At 47.6% G+C, this 23,476-nt stretch overlaps 1 protein-coding gene and 1 long non-coding RNA gene across 2 annotated transcripts in view; one reads left to right on the top strand and one right to left on the bottom strand.

Moving 5' to 3' along the window:
* nr6a1a (nuclear receptor subfamily 6, group A, member 1a) overlaps nucleotides 1-23,476 on the bottom strand; it is a 58,963-nt gene that overhangs the window by 20,013 nt on the left and 15,474 nt on the right. The gene's annotated exons all lie outside the window — the stretch shown is intronic.
* Nucleotides 11,709-21,901, top strand: LOC120830588 (uncharacterized). The gene is made up of 2 exons (XR_005713922.2): nucleotides 11,709-12,119; nucleotides 20,094-21,901. It is a non-coding gene; the product is annotated as an uncharacterized LOC120830588 (long non-coding RNA).

Raw genomic sequence — 23,476 nt, 5'->3', positions numbered from 1 at the left:
TATAGGCCATCAAAAGTTAGATGAAACAACTGAAACAACATCATATTTCATTTATAGGATTTCGTTTTTTCTTAAAACCAATTATGTAAATAGTGAAATTAAGATGCCTGGAATTGATCCAACCGGTGTGATTGTGAGGCAGTGAGAACAGTGGCCCAAGCAGGGCGGTAGGGTCAAAGGTTAAACTACGCCTTTGTCTCAAAGCCAAAGAAAGCAGCAGGGACTTCTCCTGCTTTACAGGTTCGAGCATTTTGAAACACGGAGATAAGCGTGTTGGAACAGCAGCAACATGCGGTTTGAACGCTTCATTGGCATGATGAACAACATGCAACTAAGCTGTGGAAGACTGAAGAACTAAATTTCTAATCGTACGTTACATTTAAGAAAAATAAGACTTTACTTTTAAATGCATAAGAATGATGGTAAGCCAAATGAAAATGCATTAAATAGTATGCTGTATAACTGCAGGGCCAGAGCAATCACCTAAACCCAATAGAACACCACTGGACATCATGTGTCGGTCCATCAGACGCCGCCAGGTTGCTCCTCGCTTTACAGGAGCTCACCGACCGATCTGGGAGGACATCCCTTGAGACACCGTGTCTCATTAAGAGCATTGCTGAGACGATGCGTACAAACACACAAGATATGAGAAGCATTTTGAGGTGCAGACACTTTATTTTGGCTAAACACACTAGCCTGGCTATCATTTATTAACCTTTTTTTATTTATTTTATTTTTATTTATTTTATTTATTTATTTATTATCCCTCTGTAGGCTGAAACCTACGAAAGATTCTTCCTCAGCCGTTAAACTGTCCGTCTGAGGATAGATATCAAACATGATTTATTTTTCACAAGGAGATCAGATGTGTTTTCAAAGTGTTCCTCGATTTTGTTTGACCAGTGTCTTCTGAAGAACTAAACAAGATCAACTTCATAGAAGAAAATTGTTGTGTCTTCAAAGCATTAGATGACTTTCAATTGTAAGCCATTGGTTTACTTGCGAGTGTCATGCAGAAAAAATAAATCATCAGGTGGCGGGGGGGATGAGACGGCCCCACGCTTCCCCACCAGAGGGCGCAATCGCACAGACACGGAGCCCCGAGAGCCTCCCGTCAGCAGACAAAGAGGCCCAGCAGTCTCCCCGTTACAATCAACAGAAGTGGGCCGCTTGACGCAGTGACGGCTCCTTGTCGTCTTCCGAGCTGCAAATACCAACTCCACCTTTGATGCCGTGGGGCTACTGGTGATGGGGGGGGGTTCCAGTGGTGGCATCAAACTGCGGCTTCTGCTTGGACTGACCAAAGCTGCAGGGCTTTTGTTATGTAACATGTCACGTCTATTTTAAAGACAGGAAATGATGGTCACAGCTTTAAGCCAAACATTTGAAGGACTAGCTGTAAAATTCCTCAGAGGGATCAAACAAATACGAGAAAGTCCGAACCAAGGTTGACAGTAAGGATAAATAACATAATATTCTGAGTGAGCCCAGTCAGGTTACATTTTAATTCAAGAAATATTCTTCAGGAGTTGCTAAATCTTTTGTTATAGCTGCTAAATGAAACCACTAAAAAGGACTATGGTGTAACATAATGGGGTTGTATTAGCGTGAATGGAATATTATATTTTTAATCTGTTATTTCTGAATTACTGTATCGCCTGAAAGTAGGAATCTGCATTTGTTACCTTCACATCTGCATCGTGAGAGGATGTTCTTCCGTTTAAAGTTGAGTCTTTGGTGTGGACCTCTGAACAAACGCCAGTACCCCGGTTGTGCCTTCGGCAGCGCTACTGCGAGGTTTTAAATGCAGGGGGGGTGCAGGGGCATTTAGATGGTTGTAACCTGCGACCCGGCCGCTAGATGGAACCAACATCTGTCTCATGCACATGTCGATACATTTGCACATTCTGACGATTAAGACAATTTTCCTCCCAAAGGCCACAATCACACAAAGCCTGTGGTCTCCGAATGTGCAACATAAAAGGAGGATGAGACCACCGGACAAGTAGGCCTCGTGGTCCGGCAGCAGTGGGTCTCCTACGTCTCCTTCAACAGAACTGCTGCTCAAGTCGGAGTTGCACTGGAGCCAGTCAAATCACAGCGAGATGCCACCACACTCCCCACTATCTGCCCCCTGCTGACTCAAGTTAATGTTAAAGTAGCAACACTGCGTTCCAAAAATAGAAATACCCTTATATCAACATGTCTGGCCCTGCCCAAGCTACCCCACATCTCAGAGACAGACGTGTGTGTGTGTGATGCTTTAAGAGAATGTCTGGCATTTCCTCACGGCATGATTTCAAAATGGCGGGCGAGTTAATCTGTCCCAGAGTAGCGGCACACGGGGGAGTCTGACTGCGCTTCATCTCGGCCTTCGGGTCCTCCTTCAGGAGGTTCAGACTTGATCTGCGTAGAACAAGGAACCGTTGGGATATTTGGACTCACTGATAAAGAGGCCATTTCGTACAGCGGGTAACAATAGAGGTCTCTACAGTATCGCCTCTTCAGCCCTTCTCTTCCCACATCCCTCTCCATATCTAGCTCATCCCCTATTCCTCTCACCCAACACCCCCCCTCACATATTCCCACCCCCTCTATCTCCTAACCCCCCCATTTGCTCTCACCCTCTCCCCCTTTTCGGTCCAGCCCTCCTCTTCTTGCTCCAGAACTGTCAGATGGCATTAGCGCCTTTCACGCTCACGGCCTGCAGGAATAACAGCCGTGAACCTCGCCGATCAGCAGCGTTCTGCTGCTCCAGTTAGCTCCTCACTCGGCTCCGGCTTTTGCCCAAATACCAATGTTATGCACGTCGCGCCCCTTCGCTTACACAACACGCCCCACTAAAGGGCAACGCAAGTCAGACGCAAAGCTCAGCGGAGAAGGTCATGGCGCAGTATGGAGACGCGCGTGGATTGTGTAACGTGGTCACGCTCGCTCATAATTATCAGCTCGTCCCCTCGACTCCAGGATCGACCCACAGCTTTGCTAAGATCTGGCTCACGTGGATCAAAAAAACGGCTCCACTTCTTATCTTCTTATGGAGCCGCAGGGCTGCAAATGTGTTAAATACATCGGGCTCAGCTTATTTCCCATGAAGTTTCCGCTGCCGGGCAAGTTGTGGTCGGTATTAAAAGCCCACCGTGACCAATAAGCTGTGAAATGTGCAGAGGTTTTTATTGTGCGGGGAAACGGGGTAAAATGATTCTCATATGGCATGCATACATGTAACAGACGCTTTATGCAGGCTGCTAAATTTCACGCCAACGCCTGACCACTGTTAGTGACTATTGCGCTCCGAAGAGATGTGACTATATTTATCAGATTTCATGGGTAGAGCAGCACAAAGCAGAAGAGCCAGAAGGTTGGAGAGGAGATTTGTCCCGAGTGATTATCTGTACATTGCATCCAGTAGTTCTGTGGGTTGAGATTGCGTACCATGGAGAAATACTTGGTTTGGATTGTAGGTTAGCCGGTGGGAGTGAATCCAAATCAACTGTCGATGAAGTGAACTTCTAGTGTTTGTCAGGTGTCAGTGAAGTTCAAGTTGTACAAAATAGAAATTAATAAAACATTTCACACTGAATTTATAAACGCGCTTGTAAAAAGAACACTAATTTTTCCAAACATTGGTGAGACTAGACAGGACTGGTCCACGCTGTCCATCAGCAAAGTCAAAGTTCATGCTACCTTTTGACATGAGACTATGCACCCGGATGAACCAGCTGTGGTTAGAGGCAATAATGAATTGTACATTGTAATATTTCCCCCAGTGCAGGAATGTGTGTGAGGTTAGAAAAACACAGCTGATACGTTCTAGAAATGGTGACTTGTATCAACGACGCAATTCTCAGCTTGACAACTAAGTGCAGAAAGATTAATACAAATCCGATGAGTATAATTTCTCATCATTCGATAACCCCAGCGTGGAAGGAAGGCTTAGAGGCTAATAATCACAGCAGATTAGCCCGAGCGCTCATAGACGCTACGCGAGCCCGCTAATCGTCAGAGTGATAACCGTGAATCTGATCGCAGACAGAAATAAACAGTGTGCTTCAAATGACACTTTTGATGGAAGGATCGGCGTAGCAGAGCTTCCATTCGCCTCCTCTCGCCCGCTTCGTTAACGTAGCATGTGTGGGTCGCAGCGTGTTCAGTGCGCTGAGGGAGGGAACTGAGCTGCCCTGTGATTTAGCCTTGAAATGACAGGCCCGCCCCGCGTGGAGAGCTAATGACATGCCGCGTGGGCTAGCATGGCTATTAGCCCACTCTGAGGCGCAGGAAGTGACAGGAACACAATTCTGTCATTACGCCCCGAGGAGACCTCTAATCAGGGAGGCAGGGACGCCGGGACAGGCCAGTCGCACTGGCTCCGGTGTGGAGACAAAGAGGTGGCGGACTAGCTCGGTCGCACCTCGCCTTCAGGAGAGCCCGCAGCCTCAGGAAAGCATTTTATTATTTTAAACAAGACTCGCCCCGCTTTCTGCTACTTGCAAATGAAGTATAATGAAAAGGGGGGAGGCACGTTCTTCACCCGACCACCTCTCTGCCGCCATCGACCTCGTTTGGCCAGTCGCTGAATTCTGGACAAATATGACTGACGGTGTCACAGTCCTCTGATAGAACATCACGATATTCTAAAGCAAATAGTGGCCTTAGAAGGCTCGCCAAGAGTCCAAAGCCCTAAAGTATTCAATCTAGTAGAACCACAGACCAGATAACCGCAGTAGACGCAGCCACCACTGCTTCGTGTTTTGATGTTCCCATCTTGGTGCCATTTTGTTTTTGCAATTAGAAATGAAAAGAGGGAATGTGTAAGTACCACCAACAGCTGAATGCACAATGACAGCTCACTTTTAAATACAGAAAACACACTGCGAGAAGTTCAAGACTAACAGAGCGAGCGACACCACGGGAGCAAACCGTCAATCAGGACATAATAGTTTTGCTTAAAGCAAATCGTTTACTTTGCTTTAAGGTCCGTTTGTCCATAATTTACTTCATCATGCTGTATTATATAGATGACTACAGATTGGGAAACACATTTGTGAGTAATCTTCACAGACTTATACTACTACTACATCGGAGGCATGAAATAGGTCTCAAAAGTGATTTTATTTTATTCAAAAATGTTCCTAATGATTTTAAGAAATAAAGTTCCACTTACACTGTATTATGTAGCCACTGTTTTAAGGGCCTGCCTGCTACCCATATTACTGCGTTCCATTTAACTGGCAACGATGTAGCGGCGGCGGTTTGGACCTTTCCTGCAGTACCAGTCAGAGAACTACCAGCTAATGATGCATCACTCTGGTACTTTGCACATGTCGACATGTCCTCAGATGGATGTACTATGTGTACAACAAGACGCATTAGCAGTTCATTGCTATTGCGGCGTTATATAGACTCTCTAGTTTGATTTGAGGTTTTTATGGGGGGGGAAATCAAACTAAAATGTTCTTTTCAAAAAAACAACTTACAATATCTGTGGATTTGCTTCACACTGCGCTCATCTGTGGCCAAATGTAAAATTGATATTCAAGAACAAATCTAAAAAGGTTTGAGTTAGTTTTATGGTTCAATGGAAAATCAATAAGTTTGTAGCAATGGCCAATATAAAGTATCAAATTGAAACTTGATAAATCATATTTTACTTCACAGGTTGCACAATAGATAAACTTACTTCTTGAACGCCTACATTTTCCACGGGATGTACGATGTATGAGCATTTACACAATTTTGAACTGACGCAGGAAGAATAAACAGTAAAAGGAGTATTTCCCCCCACACCCCCTTTTCCCTTTAACTGGCACTTTTTCAGAACTACTTTTAATATCAGACAAAGATAAAATGTGAAATGATAAAACATTTTTTTAAAGATGATTTCATTTATTGAGGGACTATCCATAAGCCAGTGGCCTTGTGTGAAAAGGTAATTGTAACCCTAATAACTGGTGATCATAACATCGCTGTTGCCCCCCCCCCCCGCCCTTTTTAGGTTCTTATTAATTCCGCCACATGGAAGGTTTGAGCGTGAACGCATGGTTTAAGGTCATGTCACAGCATCTCCATCAGATCCAAGTCCAGGCTTTGACTCCAGCACCTTCATCTGGCTCCTTGTGACATTCAGAGGTGACCTGCTGGGGCGTTTGGTCACCAACTGATCGACATTCTCCTTCAGGGTGTTCTGGTAGAGCAGAACTCATGGCTGCATTCAGGCCCAGCGGTGCTGAAGCTGACCATCATCACCCCCCCCCCCTCCTCCTGAGCGGACAGCATCACGTGATGCAATTTACAACGCATGTGATTTTTTCATATTTATGCTAGTTCTGGTTGCATCTGAAAACAGAAACAAACTCATCAATACGTGAGGACATATCTTCCCGGTTATGTAAGCGTGCTACGTCGAGGATTCGGGTCAACTAGCATAGGCTTACACGGCTGGGGGGAACAAGTAGGGGGGCAAGCAAATCTCTCCGGCAAGTGGATCTAGTACCCACACTACAAATATCCGGTTTATGGTGAGTAGGAAGTCTTATCTGCAAGTATTATGTACTAAGTCACAACTAACAAGATTTAGTTCAGCTGAATTTCTGGGAGTAGATGGATGAGACATGAGTCTCCCTGAGCTGATGGCCTTGATGACAAAAAACGTATCTTTTTTTCTCAGTTTTGAGCAAATCTACACTGTCCATAACGTTCATATTTCAAGGTGAAAATGAAAGCTGCATAAAATGTCTGCTAAAGCCAAGTTTATGCTTCTTCAGGGCGACGCAAGGAAACGCAGCTGCAAGACCCCCTTGCGTGTCCCTTGTGTGTCTTTTCACACCCCCTTGCGTCCTTGCGTGCGTCGACCCATCTTTCTAGGCAAGCCTCCCGCAGCGCACCAGGCTGTGATTGGTCCGCTGACTACGTCCTTTACGGAGTCTCACATTCACGTTTTCATAGAATACGGCCGTTATTAAAAGGAAGAATGTTTACGAGAGAACGGATCAGATCGAAGAGCTTTTGTGACTTTATGAAAAGCAGCAGTGTGGATGCACGGGGCAATAAATAAATAAAGCAACCAGCGACTTCCACACACAAAGACGTGACTCTCTCGGTCGTCTTCAACAAAACACGTGACTCCACCTGTTGTTCTGGAGGTGAATCGCTCTCCAACAAAAGACTTTACAACCAGGAAGTGAAACGAGTGCACCGGCCTCAACATTTTGGAATAGGTTATAATAGAGTCAAGCACAACAGTAATTATTCTACAACTAAGACCACCCCACTTCCAAAAGACCCTCACACAATGCCCGTTAGAACATTATTCATTATGTAAGAAGAAGTCATGTCAAATATAACAACAGGGACATGTGTGAATATTTCACACTGGTTAATGGATGTGTACTAACTGCACATAACCGCCTCGGTCGACTTATCTGATGCTTCCAAAGGCTACACAACCTCCTGCCCTCATCAGCAAAGTGCTCCTGACATCCTCACACCGAGTGCCGAGAGCGAGGCAGCCTTACGAGGCACAAACGGTGACATCATCCAAACAAAATAGGCCACAGCTGTTTAGTTCTTTAGGCTACAAATTGGACTCAATAAGTCACAAGGAATCCCATCACATGGAGCGCTGCAGTGTCCATCGGACTGAGCTGCTGCTGCTTTCCCTTTCTGCGTGCTTCATTTCTGTCTTCCGTTTTTAGACATGCAGACGGAGCTCATGCTAATTTGTACTAGACGAGGAATGAGCAATAGAGGGTGTATTGGTGGGGAATGGATGAATTATGGAAGGATTTAAATAATAAATGGGCCCTCTTCAACTAGAGGAGAGACTTGAAAGCGGGGGGGGGGGGGGTGTTGCAGGAGGTAGTGGGACACTTTGTGAAAGCCACAGACTCGACAGAGATCTGGGGCAAATGAATTAGTCCTTACTCCAGCCATTATGCTTGCTAAACATCAAATGAATTATTCTAGGCGAATGCACGCAGACGGAGGGAGCAATGCTTCCACGTGCACACCTATGAACGCCCAGACGCAGAAGCACACCTCGGAGGAGTCAGTGAGCAGTCAGCATGAAGCCTTTAATCACGCAGACATTGCATTTAGCCTGCATGGCTGAGGAAAGACAAAACGCCGTTCTTAAATTCATCGTGCGAGATAACGTTCAGCCGCCCTTGAGGGGATCTGAGGAGTTAAGACGAGGGACCAGCAGTAGAAACCGGTTTCTCAGACCTTCCCTTTGAGACTGCGGTCTAAAAATACCCCAACCGAGCTCCGCGCAAAGGATTCCCCAAAAACACACTGGCTATTGGTGCCGGCAGCACCATCGTTATGCCGCCAAGTGAAATCATTGTCCAGCTCTTACCTTCAATATTAAATAAATGAATTTACTGCAGAAAGAATATAAGCGTTTGTAAATATATGTGTGTAGCTTTTTTCCTGCATTACTACATGTGCTGCAAACCTACCGACAGGATAAAAGAGTTGTGCAGCCTATTGCCATCAATGTCAAAGAAGAATAAGACAAGCAGACCAACTGCAGAAGCAGCATGCGTCCCGGCGTGTTGGGACACCTCCAGCGGCACTGCACTGAAGGGTCGGAGGCCCATGCCCAGGACGTCACCCCTCAGCCGGCTCCCTCGGGAGGTCCTCCCACGCTGCCGATCTCCAGCCCGCGAGGAGCCCCGCGAGGAGCGGGGTCACTTCAGTGACGTCCATACTCCCCCTCGCAAAACACCCGACCCCAGGAGCCCCAGCACTCGTAGTGAAGGTCAAAGAGCCGAGGAGGACTTTGAATTATCTCCAAAAAGAAATCCCGTCTTCCAAGGTTGTTACTTGTTTCTAGGACGGGATTCTGGGGAAGAGGACGGTCTCATTCCAGAGGGTGAATTAAATGATGTTTATTGGAAGAGTTAAAATGGCTGCGAATCCTGTAATCAACACCCAATCATTCATCAAGTATAATCCATATTGTGGATATTTATTAAAGCCAACCAATGCACCTTGTTATTTTCGTATTTGGTGCCTTTGCCCAACAGAGCGTGAATGACGGTGCTGAAATGAGGGGGAATATTTTTCATTTAGCACGAGTTTATGAGTGTTTCATCTTATTGCCCAAGTGATGGCTTTTAATGCCGTGGCATTCATAACCCGGGCTTCTTATCACGCTTCGCTCCAACACTTGATGGAATTTGCCATCACACAATGGTCGGAAAATACACTTCAAAGGCAAGACGCATCTAATCTGCTCCACTCTGCACATTGCACATTTGCTGTGATAATAAGATCCTGCCATCCCAAGCGTTCTTAGGGATCTGAACCAAGGATGAGAATTTTCTCTCTATGAGAGTGTGTGCTGCATATCTCTGGGCCCGTGCCATCCTTTTTAGGTACAGGCCCTATTTTACACTTTTATTCTGAACTCGCACATTCCCAAGGAGACACACAACTGACAGCACAGTGACCTAGTTTCCATTTGGCCCACAAACATGACTCCCTCGGAACGGCTCCGGGCCCAAAAGCCGGGTTCACTGCATTCAGTTAAGGCCGCGCACGTCGGCGAGCGGCTAACGAGCCAACCGCGCTGCCCGTTTACGGCTCGCAATGTGCAGACCGGAATCCCAAGACCGCTCTGCTTCCCTGGCAAAGTCACCAGACAAGTGGAAGTGCAACGGGAAACGCTGCAGGTGAAGCCGTGTTGTGTTTAGTCTGGCGGGGGGGCAGGTTGAGGACAGGCTTGTCATCACAGGCACAGCTGCAGGACATGCTGCAACAACCCCCCCCCCCCCAACCCCCAACCCCCAGCGCCCTACATACAGCGCTACAGCCTCTGCAGGTTATCGTACACATGGAGGAGGTTATGGATGGAGATGCTATCACAGAGAACGCATTAGCACAACAAAGAGGTGTTTCAGCTGGAGGCCCGCCGGGAGAATTAGCGGATCCCTCCCCAAGATGCCATGTTCGATACACAACAACAAGCTCATTTAAGGGAGGAGATGCAATTTGAGCCATGGCCATACACAAAAATAAATAAATCTGTGAAATTGTGGCTTTCTTCAACTAACTCATAGCTTTAAAACTTTTATTCCTTAAAGGAGAAGTCCTACATTTAAGGAACCCTTAATATCTGCTAATTGTTCAGCACAGCGTGAACGAGCTTAGTACAAAAAACACATACAAGTTCCTACAGCTGCAAGGCTACTGAGAGCAACAAACTTTACTACCATTTCATTTTACTTCATGAACAACATCACCAAAACTTGTTAAACGTTATGGATTATAAAAACATACCGTTATAATATTATAATATACCGTAACGCTATGCTTCTTTTACCCCAAGGAACCCGAATGGCTAAAGCAGGAACGGAAAATTAGCTTGCTAGCAAAATCAATTTGTTAGAGTTGTTGAAAGCGAATGTTGTATTTTTAGTGAATATCTATAAATCCTATACAAGTCGAGTCGGACCTCAACAATTCAGCACGTTGCCGCCACAGTTTCCAAACGCTGCACTGCGTCCACTCCTCTTGACGTGTCCAGAAAGAAGTCCTGGCTCGCTATGCGGTGGTGGCGTGGTGCAGGGGACCACGACGGAGGCGGCTCGCCTCAAACAAAGGGCTTAGGTTGCAGCGTGCAGCGCTGCATGTTATCCAGGTCAGAGCCATCTAATCGGGTGTGAATAAAAGCACTTGGCAGCGCTGCAGGCCGCGCTGTGCCGTCACCACTCAGGAGGGAGGAAAACACTGATGCACACCGGTCTGCAAAAAAAACAATTCCACAACTCTGAACTATGCTTTTGACTGAGCCTTACGAGATCTCCTTCCAACACAACGTCTATGGTTCCACGTGTCTTTTCAAAGCGACTCCGGTCGTCCCGTCACGCTGCTCTCATTGGGATGCGATCTACCAGAACCAACGGCTCACATGGAGTTCAGATCCCAATGGAGGGATGCACAGCATGGGGACAGATCACAATGGACTTTATCCAACGTGGGTCTCCATCATTGTCCCACCCCCACACGTCTCTCTACCGAGGACAGCGTCACATTCCAGGTCAAACCTGAATTCGGATTCTTGCATATCAAACTAAGATAAGCTCAAGCTACTATATCAAGCTAAGGTGCAACATGCACACCCTCAACTTGGCAAAAACTAAAAGTATTTTAAAAAGAGGGTAAAGTCATTAGCATCTTTGATTACTAAAGCGATGCCATGGTTTGGTTCTCACTGCCCCACATGGGCAAGTTTTCTCTCACCTTCTATGGAAAAACAACAAAAACAGACTAAACCAAACCATAAACCAAGACGTGGATTATGAATATATAAATTGTCATTGATAAATCATGAATATCCAAATCATTTTTCATATAAAATCCTCATACTATCACTGAAATGTATCCATCATACATTAGAAGGCACAATTTCCCTGGTTTTCGCATATTAAACGTGTGTGTCTCCATACTGTCCAACCACAGCCGCTCAAACACAATAAAGGCGCTAAACTCTCAGGGTGAGGATTTTTTTTTCTTCTCAGCAGTGTCACCCAAACTCCACCCAGAACGGCAGCCAGTCAATCGAGAGGCCTTCTAGTTTCAATGGTCTGAGCGCGCACCAATCACAGCTCCCTGGCCCCCCCCTCGGCGCCCAGGCCTCCAGCCAATCACAGCAGGCCCCCTGCACACATGACTGCGCGCTGCTGTGCATCAACTGCCTCATATAAAGTGCATGCATGGAAATGTGGAGCAGTTCAATAACTTGCAGCGGCCGTGTGTGTGTGTGTGTGTGTGTGTGAGAGTGAGAGAGGGTGGGAGTGAGAGCGTGTGTGTGTGTGAGGGGGGGTTGCATGCATGTGGCAATGTGTGCGCTTGTTTACCTTTTTAGAAGCACGGAAGGATGGGAGGGAGGGAGGGAGAGGGGGAGAAAGATTTGTAAGGCACTTGCATACTCCTGGCTGAGTTCCCACTAGAGGCCGGCAGCTCCGACGCGGCGGCAGCGGAGCGATCGAGGAGCGCTTCCTGCTGCCACTCCACAGCCTGCTCCCCACACATGGAGGCGTTCTGCTCGCGTGTAGCATTTCTTTTTCATTTCTACCATCCACTCACCGCAGACTCAAGCTCCCAAACTTGTGAGTATTTAAACTTCTTCCCTGAGCCTCTTTATTTCCAGCCTCTGATTAAAAACTGGTTTTGTTTGATTTGGTTTCATATTAATTCATGACTTCAACTGCATTCAACTATTTAATTGAAGATACTGCTCTATTCATACAAAGCTAATGTACAAAGTTTCAAAAAGGAACAGACATTTGCATTTGTTCTCGATGTGTGTGTGTGTGTGTGTGTGTGTGTGTGTGTGTGTGTGTGTGTGTGTGTGTGTGTGTGTGTGTGTTGAATCAGACACGGTCTCCGCGTGTGGGAGACTTTTGAAAAGGATGTATGTGTGAACGTAAGACTGAGAGATTGTATGCGCCGGACAAATTGTGCCAAGAGTGAAAAGTGTGTGTGCGTGTGTGTGTGTGTGCGTGCGCGTCGCTCTGTGGGAATGCGGAATGAGGACTGCGGTAGCCAGCGGCGATGTTTGACTGGGAGGAACTGAGCCAGACAGCAGACAAAAGCAAGTAGGGCCGTCCAGACAGGGCAGGTCAGCCATTAGGGGCCGCAGCGGCGGCCCGGGTCAGCCAGCTGCTGCTCCGCTCCAGGAGGGGAGGGACACCCCGCCCTGGGCGCTGGGGTGAGGGGTGGCCGTGCTCCAGTGCCTCTCAAAGTGCTCACCTTGCAGCTCGCCCGTTCCCACTGAGAACGCCGTACTTTGCCCCACTAAACACCAACGCTTGTTCTCCCGGCGGCAGCAGGAAGGCTTTGAGCACTGCTTCGTGTCAGTATTTGGCCAGCGCCTCGTGTTAAAGAATAAAAACATTCTAAATACTGCCGTCGATGACTCGGTGGAGTTAATCTATACCAAGATAAACGTGTCCTGCAGGAGGAGGGTAAATATAGACTGAGAGGAAGAACAGGAGAGACATTTTCACAGAGCTTGTTTTCTTTCTGTTCCCTTTTTCGTTGGTTTTGCCCGCCGGCTTGTGAGTGTGGGGAGGCGGGTGGGGGGTGGGGGTCGCCGGGTTTGGAATGCATTTAGTGACAGGAAATGCTCACCGCCCCTATATTTCTTTTTGTCCCAGGCTGCTTTTGTATAAAGCTCTTAATCCAGCGCAAAAACTGAGTGAGTGAAGGAGAAAAACATCAGTGTTACAGCTGGAGTCAGGAAAACACAAAGGCTTCACATACAAACACACACACACACAAATAAGTCCGCATCGCTATTGGAGTGATGACTAAGACACGCAGCTGCTAGAGCAACTCCAAAACAAGTGGCATCATTGGACGTAACGAATTCAGACTAAACCCAGACTGGGAAACATATATTTAAAAACCCTCGGAGTCTCTCCGACTTGTTCTCTGAGATGCCTTCACATGTCGAATCTTGTTACCCTGATACGCATCTCAGCCCTCATCACCTGCAGCGGCTAACGGCTAAAGTCTCTGCGCCGAGCGATCGGCCACACCAACCAGCAACGCAGCCTCGGATACGCTGAGACACCAACAGCCGGTTATTAACAACACGCCGTCTTAACTTGGGGGCATCGATTGTTTGGGGTCCCGTCAGGTCAAGCAGCAGGTCGGGCCGTCTAGTCTCACTTGTTGATCGGCCAGTAACGTTGCAGTTAAGTCGGCCTGCGCGGACTTCGATCCCCGAGCTTGGCGCTCTGTAAGCCCCTCGCTCCCTCCCGGGCCTGTGTGTGTACCTGGATTTGAATAGAAACCAGACAGCGATGCCGCCCCCCACGCCCCCCCTTCTCCTCCTCCTCTTCTGTCACCACTCCCGCCCGGGACAATGAGGATTTGTTAGTGCTCTGACACAAAGCGCACAGCCTCCCCGGCCCTGGAGGGAAGCACGCCGAAGCACAGGCGGGCAAGACACTAGCGGGGGGGGGGGCCCAGGGTGGGGGTTGGGGGAGTAGTGGCAGTTTGCAGGGGTGGGATTAGCAGACTAGAGCTGGTTGGGGGGATGGGCGCCTGAAATGAACAGGAAATGACTGCCTTTGATGAGGCAGAGGCAGATTCGCACAGGCTGAAGTCCTCCAGGCTCCGTCCCCCGGCCGTAAAAAACCTTTCAAGGCCGCATGTGTCGCTTCCCTCTGAACCCCCCCCCCCCATACGCAGGTGCTAGGGAAACACTCGCGAAACTTTTACCCCCTTGCAGCCCCCTCTGCAGGCTTTTCCTCAGCCCGCCGGCCCATGCCGTGAGAAGCCCATTAACTCACGTATCCATCCGCACCATCACAACATCTGCATGTATATTTAGCCTGCCGTGAAAATACCAGAAACACATTGTCAAGATGCTGGCATTACAGCAAAGGTGTTGGAGCAGAGATGAGATTAAATGTAAAATCTGGATTTTTTTATGCTTTAAAAAAAAAAAAAGTTGGAACAAATGATGTCTGCCAAGAAAGGGGGGGCAATGTGCTTCTCCCGCTCCCTACCATCTTCACAATTAAATCATGATATATTGACTCAAATGTCTCAGAGGTCCTCTCGTGCCGCGTGTGCGTTCCCGAGCACAAACGCTAATGTGTGTTCAGTGAATATCAGGGTCGATTAGAGTCTCGTCTGGTTGGGCTACAGCAGATTAGACAGGCGGAGCAGATACAGGCCGCGGGCTGGTCATCTGGCGCTCTGACCCACATCGCTGTGATGGGCACGTCACTCCCCATTACGCTGACAATTGGACGCCACATCAGCTGATCTGCATACCCTCCCTGCAGGCGAGGTCTCGCTCGCTGTAACCTCGTGCTGTCACAAAGCATCGCTGGCCGGCCCTCCGCCTCAGCCGGACCCCGGGAAGTGTTGGATGAGTCACGCGGAGCCCGCCACGGCTCTCCGTCCAAACTTTGTGGGTGGTAGAATGTTGACGGTGATGCGAATATAATAAAATGGAGGCTTTGGGATGTCAAGTCACATTTACTTTTGGCAACAACTTTGCTGAGCTTTATTTTTAGTCAAAAGCAGCAACATTGGCCGCTACAAACCACTACGGGGGTCCTCCGCTGCAGGTGATGCCGATTGCATACAAAACCCATCCCAATCCGACAACTCGACTACATGCACGAGGCAGCCATTGGTGCGTCTGTGGACGCAGAGATTCTGGGCGCTACGGCAGCGAGCTGACAGACGGGTCTGTTCGCTGGCCGCCTGAGAGATAATTGGCAGCTACGGAGTGAAAAGCGGGCTCAGCAACAGATAAGAGCCGTGTGGAAAGCTCCATAATCATCAGGGATTAGCAAATGATAAATCACGGGTTCACACGAGTGTGCTGTCACTGCTGCACGAGCTGGAGAGAGCAGATGTGGAGAGATATGGATGGAGAGCATGCGAGAGGAGAGAAAGGGAGTGAATAGCGGATGTTTTTGCTGTAATTCAAAAAGGAAACACAATAATACTATCGAGCAGGTCAGCAGGAGAGGCAGGCTGAGAGGGGGGAGAGAGAGAGGAGAAATTAAAAGCTCTGCCAACACTCTGGCTAATACAATCTTCTGCCTGTCAGATTACCTTCTTTAATCCAGAAAGGTTTAACGCCTCTTAGAAATCTGAAAGGAGACATGAACTCAGCAGAGGTTTTCCTCTGCTAGCGAGGAAGGAGGCGCTGGGAGGACGGTTAAGTCTCTAAAGCACTGGCCTCAACAACTCTGCTGCACAGTCCTCAAGCTGCTCGGCAGAGGATCAGCCCATTCCACCCGCCGCAACGTTGGACTCCAGCGTCCCGACTTACAGCGCCGCGTTCATCCACCGCTGGCAGGCGGGCATTTATGCATCTCTAAAAATATCATACATGAGCGGTGCTTGATCCACGGTGGAGTGAGCGGGCGCCTGTCTGTCATCCATACAGTAGGACAAAGGGATGAGCTTAACTTTGGCTCAGGCCGAGCTGATTCGGTCAACAGAGCACAAAGCACAGCACATTAAGGGCACAGTGTCCCCGCTGGTGCAACATGGCGACACGCTCTCCTACTGGGACGGGGCGCGGGGCTCTGGGACATTTGTCACGCCAACTAAAAATGGGAATAAAAAGACGGCGTTCGAACGGAAGATGAACATGATTGGTCTGGTGTGTGTAGACCTGACAATCCCCAGACAAATGGGGGGGGGGGGGGGGATAATTCAGGGTATTACATTTTGTATCTCACGTCGTCTTACGGGTCTTAAGTGGGCCGTCAGGTGATCAGTACCCAGGTCATCAGTACCCAGGTCATCAGTACCCAGGTCATCAGTACCCAGGTGATCAGTACCCAGGTCATCAGTACCCAGGTGATCAGTACCCAGGTCATCAGTACCCAGGTGATCAGTACCCAGGTCATCAGTACCCAGGTGATCAGTACCCAGGTCATCAGTACCCAGGTGATTCCTATGCTGGGTATCAGTATTGCCGCCTAGGATTTTCCCTCCACGGCTTCCGTTTCTGAATCTGGCAGGCTTCCCTGCTTTGTGGATGGGGGGGGGAGGTCCCCGATTGCGGCACCTCTCCCTGCTCCCCATTACTGCATTGCGGGGGGGCAGCGAGATTGAGCGGCGGGCAGGGGAGGGGAACGAAAGGTTGCCGAAAAATTCACCACTGCGTCGATGCAAAGGTTGTAAACGTTGTACGAGCTTTTCTACAGCAACATATTTCTGCCCGTTTTAATGACTCAATTGAGGCCCCCTGATTCAAACAGACAACGAGTTCCCAAATAACGAAATATGACAGTCGGAGCGAGGATTTGGGGCGCAGGCTTTGAAAGTTCCAGATTTGAAAGGGGGCCGCCAGTCTGACCTCAGGATAAAGTCTGTGGAAGATTAAAAAAAGAGGGGCAGCCGGCCCCAGAGAAACGTCACGGTTAAATCCAGAAGACAACCACAAAGGGTCTCTCATCCCGCTTTGTTAGAGATCCTCAGACGGTGGCGAGAGGAGCCCGGGATACGTACTCATCAGCCTCGCCGCTCATGACTGAAACCAGCTGACAAAGCTGCAGAGGAGGGCGACAATCAGGGCAGTTCAGCCACGCTGCGGGAGCGGATAAGTCAGCTAGAGCCCAACTCACTGGCATGATTAAGTGCATCAACGGCGGCTCAGAAGGTGTGTAGCAGAGGGAAACGGAAGATGGACGGGCACGTCAATCAGCTGCTGCAAGGAGCAACTGAGGAGAAGCAGGCAGGGGACAGAAGCTGAGAAGACAGTGGGCCCATCAAGACGGCGGCAGAGAGCAGCTGGCAGCAGAGATACGGCTGCCGCGACCACACCGAAAAGTTGCAAATGAAGCCCCTGCAGGATGACGGACGACACGTGGCGGTGGGGGTTTCTGAAAGGCTCAACGCTGCCAGACGGAGTCATTACACTCCCTAGGTGCAACCAGTACGGCTTAGCAATGGTCATTCATTGCTCAAGACCCAAAGAAATGCACTCCGGCTCATCAAGACATACGGGGCGGAAAGGTGTATACAGCGAGAGCTACACGTCACATTGTCCTAAGCAGGGCCATCTTCCCTCTAAAGAATTGGATTGCTTTGAATATCAAAGAAACTACAGTAAACCTTTTCATCTGTGCGGAGGCAAATATCACATTTACCATAAAACATCCTGATCTCAATGTTTCTCCATAAGAGGTCCGAGGTCTTCCAATAAGAAGCCACAGCATTCTGAATATGCAAACATTGAAGTGGCCCGACGTCGCTGGTGAACACTACTGCAGGGCCAGAACTAGTCTCTTCCATTTATCGGACCACGATTCATTTATGGACTCGCAGAACATTCCACTTTACAGATGTGAGACTGTTGGATACACAAGTGCTTAATCTGATTATAGACTTCTTCAAACCAGCAGATATTAAAATGTCAATCAGCTTATTTTGCAACTGACACTTCAATTAAGACATATTTGTTGAACTTGATTGGCGACGAGGGGATGGCTCATGGCGCCAGTGATGTCAGCGACTTAACCCTCTCCTCAGCACTGTGATTGTCAAGAGGCACGACGAGATGGGAAAGTGTTTGAGAGCATTTTTGAACATCCATCTGAGCGCAGCCGAGAGGGTCTGATTAACTTTAGCTACACGCGCCTCAGAGGATTAGACTGTTTTCTAATAGACTCATTTCCTCAACGTGGGTCTCTCACCACAGCCTGAGTGGTGGAGAGAAAATAGAAGTGGATTGGCCACGACAGGAACCAGTGGGTGGTTTTGGACGCAGCGCGAGGTCGCCGTTAACAGTTTGCTTACGTCATTTAGGTATTGCATCATCATTCAAAGCCCCCCACTCATTGTTACAACTCAGCTTCCACACAGGAAATAGATCACCTCACCTCACGAAACAGCCACTTGAAACAGTGGACCTCCTTTTGCTGAACTTTGCACGTGTGCAGAGCAGCCAGCTATGCAGGGAGCGAGTACACTGTGTGCTTCTCATTGTCCAGCCCCCGGAATGTGCTGACGACGCAGGGTTCACACCAGTTCAGTCACATGTTGCACTCCTCGCTCTGGCCCCTTCTCAAACACAGACACACACACACACACATTTTTTTTTTTTTTTTTACATACTTTTGAAAGTTTGGCAGTTAAAGCTTGTGGGGACCACAGCAGCAGCATCGCGATCAAGGGCCCCAATTCAAGAGTGCAGCCACGCCTCAAACCAACGAATAAGTCCTGCTGAAAGCAGGCGCAGCGGAAGTCAAGTCAGATGAAAAAAAAAAAAAAAGCTATTTAAGAATGAAAAGGCCTCTGTGCGTCTCGGCATCCAGCCAGACCGTTCAAGTGCCAAAGAGGGAAGCCAGTGAGCCGCTCTGCGCCGGAGGGGCTGGGACAGAAACAATAGAGTCCCACCTCGTCTGTGAGCGGAAAGTGGACACAGATACGGGGCATAGAAACATATTGGGGATAAAGAATGTTGTGCTTGGAAATATGAAATATGAATGACCGATGCACCAGAGAAGCGGTTTCTCTAGCGATTTGTTTTAAAAGCCTTTTGTACAACATTCTTCTGGTTATTATGATTAAAGTTATGGTGGTTCTCTCGCAACATTTGGGTTTTTGTTTAGCTGGAGGTGCTAGATGGAGAAAAGAGAAAAGGATTCATGCAACACAGAATTAGACAAATGTTTAGTATTATATTGTGGCAATAACGTCTTCTCCAAGGTCACTGAACTGTGACAAAGCTGCAGAGGAGGTCCTCAAAGTGATCATTCATTATGCAGAGAGCAGCCGAGTGGCTCCATCCTGAACAAGCCGGTCTCACAGCAAAGTGTGTCGTAGCTACGTTGGACCAACGTGGGATTCTCACGCTTTCTCCCCAAAATCGTGACAATACTACGTGTTATTTTGGCCCATTCATTTACACTGCCTTGCAACTACGTCACTAGAAGCTAATAAACGGAAGGTCTTCTACATTGTCTGATACATTATGAAAATATAACTCATACTCGCTAGAAATGCCATCGAAATGCATACGAATGCTGATGCTTTCTTAAAATATTGTGTTTTTCACAGATAATAGACAGACAGTCCGCCATTTTCCAACGTAGCCGTTACACGTTCTGCTGTGAGAAACAACTTGTCCTGAAACAACGACTGTGGATCCAGTTCGCTCATGTTGCGTCAGATTGATGCAGCCACAAAACAAACCTCTCAACAATGAATTCCATCGTATGCTGCTTCCCCAACAAGTGTTACTAAGTCTTTAAACCAAAAGCACAACTTGCATGACAAAGACTATTGTGAAAAAACGAAATACAGTGTTCTCTATCTGTTATGTGTCGAGGGAAGCGCGCTAAACAGGGGAGAGTGAGCCCAGACAGCGAGCATTAATAAAACATGACTGCATGATTTTTCCAACCTCAAAGAGGCGAACACGGGAAGGCGCGCTCCCAGAGCAGGAGCCGAGGTTCAGCGCCGGGTGAAGGGAACCGTACTCTCACTAGCTCAACACTCTTCCTCCTGCAGCCCAGCTGACCTCCTCTTCTGTCCTCATTCATGCCATTTCTGACCCCCCCTCCCCCTTTTTGGTCTTCTCCTCACTGCAGGCTGAAGGGGGAAGAAGCAGAGTCGGCGGAGAAGGAGGAGTTCTGTTAGTGGTTCTGCAGAAGGGGAGGAGGATTGCAGCAGGAGGGGGGGGGGGCACGTCACGTCTGCCGGCTGTTTAAGGAAACCCAAACCGTTGCATCTATCCGAGTCTCCACGGCAACATGGGGGACAGGATGCTCTGGCAAGGTGTCGCTCCACACAGGCCAAGAGGGACGCCGCCGCACGCACAAGCACGCAGCTCGCCGGCTTTTTAGTTACAACAATCGGTTGAGAGTCCGCACATCTTGGAGGATAGAAAGAAAAAAACTAAATAAATGTTGTGATCCGAGTTGTTTCTAAATGATGTGGCAGTGCAGCGACTGATTAATGAAGAATACAATTGGGTAGCTTCTTTTTTGTCATGATATACATGTTGGTGGTACGCGACAAGTAAAATAGCTGCCATCAATCAAACAAACCTATAGTCCCTCCTGGTGCCCACGGTGAACATTCAACGCTGTCGGTGAGTTTGAGCTTTGACCAAAACCATCGACCGTTGACTGTACCCTGAGGGACGCCACAACAAACAGTTCATTCTGCAACCGGAGTCAGTGGAGCACAGAAGGCTTTGACCTTCCATCCCATCAGGTCCGCTATGACACAGGAAGTGTCACTATTAAGGCTGCAGTAAACATTCATTGCTGTCGGTGGGTTTACATGAAAATAGCTCACTGATCAATGAATGCAGACTGCGGTTCAAACACCTCAGTGACCAGTAGGCCAGGCCTTGGAAACGGGACTCATTTAATGGGGAGCAGAATACGAATGTCACCGCACACGATCTTCTAGCATTGAAATTCAGATGTCCTTTCAGCATTTAGAGTCCACGGTGTTGCGCTTTTTTTTTTTTTTTTGGGCTGAAGGGTCAGTTCAGCCAAATTACTTTTTTTTTTTGCAACCATTCAGGCGTTGGAACTGGAAACTGTTCACAGTAAGTCTGCAGATTATCCAGGTTAACAAGGTCTTTCATTTCATATTTCATTCTGCAAAGATGACAAACCAAATTCCATTCAACTGTTCACAACTATCTGCGATGCTAGATATTACGAATGGTAGTTGATCAATTTAGAATTCTAGTAAATCATTTTCTACCTTACATCCAGTGGCGCGACAGTTTATAAAAGTCATTGTTTGGATCGTACCACGGAATCACAGATCAGCACAAAAGATACAGCCGCTAATCTACAAGGATCCAAACATTGGTCATTTTACTTGTTATCTTCATTCGTTTTTTTTCTTCATAAAAAACATCTTTGAATTATATGAATAAACTAGCGTTTTCCATTTCAAAACCAACCGTGTCATGGGTCGTTTTAAGGATGAATTCAAATCTGGATAATTATTAACAATGGCTCTAAAATGGTGTAAACGGGTTATAATTCCTCTCCAAAATCGTTAACGCATCTCTATTAAACTACTGCATTTATTGTAGTTTCTCATCGAAACTACAATTTACATGTGAACACATCTTGGTAGTGTTATAATTGACCTTTGGCCAATACTGCCTCTGACCAACAGAGCCTGAAGGCATCACGAGATGAGATCTATTTACCAGCTAATATTATCATGGAAGCAGAATTGCTGAACTAAATGTAAATGTCAATAAATCTTTTCTTCACATGGGATGGTCAGTAAGGAGGAGTATGGGATTATTGTGACTGAACTATGTTTTATGAACGGCACACTGTGGTGGTGACGAAGGTGCGTGAGACGTTACAGCAGTTCATAGTACGTATGAAGTGAATAAATACTACAACTCAACACCAAAGCCAAGTTGTTGCGTCTTGCTTGCCACCGGTGGATCTAAATGAAGTACGGCCACGCTCACCTCAGACGGACCAGCTACCTGCTTCAGGTAGATTCTCAAACTAGGAATTTGAGTGGTGGTCAAGACCTACAAAACCTTTGAGCGCAGCAGCCTGAGCGGACCAGTGGGACACGCTCACGTGCACCAAGATGCACGAGCCGGCCGGCCATGCGAACAAAGCAAGGACAACCTGTGATAAAACACACACACACGGCAGATGTTTGCTGCTATAACCACGCTTTGAATGTAAAATTGAGGTATGGTACAAATGCATAAACGTTATGCACGTTTCCGTTTGGTCAATGGGAACCTAAAAAAACAGCTTCCTCGGAAAATAGATGTTGAATAGACACGTCACATTTAATCAACAGCTTCTTATGGTTTTATCTTGTGAAATCAGAATCTAAATACTTGGATCAAAGTAGTGTAACATGTGAATAAGCACAATGTCAATGAAGTGTGTGTGTTTCTCCCCGCATTATTCAGCGGTATGATGAGCTCACCGGTAGGCGGTTCAGCATGTTGCCTCCACCATGAGCCAGATGTTCAAAGTGGGACTGCTGCCATAACATCAAAATGGTTCTGTGTGCAGTGACCTCCCATGACTAGAACAAACTAACTGCCACGGACACTCGAAGACACACAGGCTGTGCAAGTTTTATCTGGGGGAATCGTGGCAACAAGTCAGTTGCCCAAGTGCACAGTAACTGAACAACCGAATTAATAAAGAGAAACTAATTTCAGCTTCAGGTCCAATCAACCCAAATATCGTTTATGGAGCGGAGCAATCTGTGCTCTTCTTCCTAGTTTGTTTATGCGATTGAAGGAAGTACAGGCAGATGGGAATCATTTGCAGTAATTGCCGTTAGGTTATGTTAACATGCAGGGACGTTTCAAACACATAGATGCTTTCCAGACAGGAGACCCGAGTCCCACCGCGTTAATATACAGCCCGATTCTCCATGTTTTGCACTATTTTCAAATAGTTAGAGTGGATTTATCTAAAAGCTAAATCTAAATTAAATGGTCTTATTTAGGGTTTCTCTCAGAATTGTTTTTGTCAAAAATCTCTAAAATTACCAAGACTTCTACAAAAGAAGATCCTTAAAGTCTGCAGGAGAATTTAAAACTTTGGGGAATGGGTATAATTTACTGACTTGAATGACTCTTTAATGACATAAAATGTCGGAGCCACTGAGGCCTGCTGGGGCGGATGGGTGTGCTCGCTACGTGCATTAGGGCCACACTGCAGAGTGCTTGTTTGTCCCTGTGGAGTTGGCCTTTGTCATCATACACTGATGTTATAGGCAGTGACACTGGGAACAGCGTGACCCACTTCTCCCTGACCTGGAAACCCTCCGCAGGCTGACCCTGGGTCGAACGCCACGGCGCTGCATCAAGGAGAAGAGAAAAAATATATTTATATAAATTAAAGGCTAAAATGATAAGGAGCACGGAGGAGAGCAGCTGGTGAACTCTGCAGCAGTCACGCCATGTTCCAAGTGCAGCCAGCTGGGGTACCCAAGGGAGCGGAAA

Source organism: Gasterosteus aculeatus, chromosome 13 (assembly GCF_964276395.1).
Source record: "Gasterosteus aculeatus chromosome 13, fGasAcu3.hap1.1, whole genome shotgun sequence".
NCBI lineage: Eukaryota > Metazoa > Chordata > Actinopteri > Perciformes > Gasterosteidae > Gasterosteus > Gasterosteus aculeatus.
This window is presented reverse-complemented; position numbering and strand designations above follow the sequence as displayed.